The sequence below is a fragment of the Rattus norvegicus genome, chromosome 19 (genome assembly GCF_036323735.1).
Source record: "Rattus norvegicus strain BN/NHsdMcwi chromosome 19, GRCr8, whole genome shotgun sequence".
Classification (NCBI taxonomy): domain Eukaryota; kingdom Metazoa; phylum Chordata; class Mammalia; order Rodentia; family Muridae; genus Rattus; species Rattus norvegicus.
In genome coordinates, this window is record NC_086037.1 from 54,156,811 (window position 1) to 54,159,543 (window position 2,733).

Genomic DNA, 2,733 nt, shown 5'->3' on the forward strand with positions numbered 1-2,733 from the left:
AACAAATTGTGGAGAAAAGGGTTTATTTGGCTTAAACTTCCATATTGCTGTTTGTCACTGAAAAAAGTCAGGACAGGAACTCAAACAGGGCAGGATCTTAGAGGCAGGGGCTGATGCAGAGGCCATGGAGGGGTGCTGCATACTGGCTCGCTTCCCCCTGGCTTGCTCAGCCTGCTTTCTTAGAACCCAGGACCACCAGCCCAGGGATGGCACCACCCACCATGGGCTGGGCCCTCCCCCATTGACCACTGATTGAGAAATTGCCTTAGAGTGGAGCTCAGGGAGATCTTTTCTCAACTGAGGCTCCTTCCTCTCTGATGACTCTAGCTTGTGTCAAGCAGACACACAAAACTAGCTAGCACAGTATCGGTTACAGATAGCTTCTTAACTAAGGCATAGGACCTCATGTCCACTACCCTTCAGTTCTGGGACCCTGCCTGTCTTGAACCTGTGACAGACTTATGAGTGCTGCCACAGTCTCTGTGAGTTCACATGAGCATCAGTCCTATTGCGTCTGGAAGACAGTGTTTCTCTGATGTCATCCATCACCTCTGGTTCTTCAATCTGTCTGCCTCTTCTTCCACATAGATCCCTGAGCCTTGAGGGGAGGGACTTGACGAAAATATCCCTTCATGATGGTTTGAATATGCTTGATCCAGGGAGTGGGTCTATTAGTGGGTGTGGCCTTGTTAGAGTAGGTGTGGCCTTGTTGAAGTAGGTGTGGCCTTGCTGGAAGAAGTGTGTCATTGTGAGCTTTAAAACCCTCGTCCTACTGGAAGAGCTTGAAGGGGCTTGAGACCCCATATGAACGACAATGCCAACCAACCAGAAATGGCTAGCTCGGTTAAAGAAACTGTTAAGTCTTTAAAAAAAAAATGACAAGCACAAAAACATTCAGGAAATCTGGGACACTTCGAAAAAGATCAAACCTACAAATAATGGGGATAGAGAAAGGAGAAAAGCAAGCAAGTAAGCAACACACACACACACACACACACACACACCACATACACACATAACACACATAACACACACATCATCATCATCACATACCACCACCACACAACACACACAAACACACACAAAACACACACAAAACACACACACAGCATACACACACAATACACACACAAAACATACACACACATACACAACACATACACACACCAGAGAGAGAGAGAGAGAGAGAGAGAGAGAGAGAGAGAGAGAGAGAGAGAGAGAATAAACAAATAACCCAATTTTAAAAAACGGAGCACATGTATGTGGGCTATGCTCTTCTAGCTGGGCTGCCTTTCTGGCCTCAGTGGGTGAGGAAGCACCTAGCCTCCCAGAGACTGGGAGTGTGTGTGTGATACCCAGGGACTCCCCAAGGGCTCTAAGGAGAAGGGGATGGGGGAGGGGGGTGGGGGAAGGATTGTAGGAGGGGGAGATGATGAGGAGAGGGGCAGTAAGTGAGTGAATAAGTAAGAAATGAATAGTGATAATAAGAGCAGGGAGGCACAGAACTAAGAGAGTTCTCAAAAGAGGAAATGCCAACACCTGGGAAATACTTAAAGAAATGTTGAACACGCTTCATCGTCAGGAAAATGCAAACTATAAATTACTTTGAGATTTCATCTTATACCAGTCAGCTTGGCCATGATCAATAAAACAAATGACAGCTTATGCTGCTGAAGATGTGGAGTAAGAGGAGCACTCCTCCAGTGCTCACAGGAGTGCCAACTTGTACAGCCACCATGGAATTCAGTGCGGAAGTTCCTCAGGAAGCGGGAAATAGAGCTACCTCAAAATCCACCTGTACTATTGAGCACCTACCCAAAGGGCTCCATCATGCCACAAAGTCACTTGGCCATCTGTGCTCACGGCTGTTCTAGTCAGAGTGGCCAGATATTGGAAACAGCTTTGGGGGCCATCAACTGATGAATAGATCAGGAAAATGTGTTACATCTGCACAATGAAATATTAATTAGCTGTTAAAAAAATGAAACTGTGAAATTTGTAGGTCAATGGATGGACCTACACATCTTATATCACCAACTAAAGCCTCCAGTGCCAGGAATGGGTTATATATGGGGACACTCATACCACAGGGTATGGCTAAAGTTATTAGTTTCTTTCCACAACATTATAGTAAGGCCTTATTACCAAAGCCAATACTTTTAATTGTCACTAAACAAGGGTCACTGGGCCGGTGCCTAACTAGAAGTCTCACGCCCTACTGACTAGCGCGCACAGTACTGGAAGGTACCCTGCAAACTACTGCAGGAGAAAAGCAATCATCAAACTCATCCAACTGCAAACCCTGTGACCCACGACAGTGATTGCCTGTGAGATATTCTGCTGCAATAGTGGTACAAGTGTTACATGAGAAACCAACTAATTTATGATTGGGTTTAAGGCTCACTCCATGAGATAAAACTCATAGCTGACACTGCTAAGGAAGCCAAGAGTCTTAGGCTAAATAGGTCATGAGCCTAGGAAAAAAAACCTACCACTATTGTTCTGCTAAATTAAAAATGGCAATAAAATGACTGTTCACGACATTCTGCTATACCCAAAGGTCAGGACCTTGCTCGACTCACATCAAAAAAGCTTCTTCTTGCAGATGATGGAAATTAACACAGAGACCCACAACAAGGCAACATGTAGAGTGAGATACTATGGAGCATTTAGGATTTAGATGGTGTCTTTGTTAGGGTTCTACTGCTGGGAACAAGTACCACAACCAAGGCA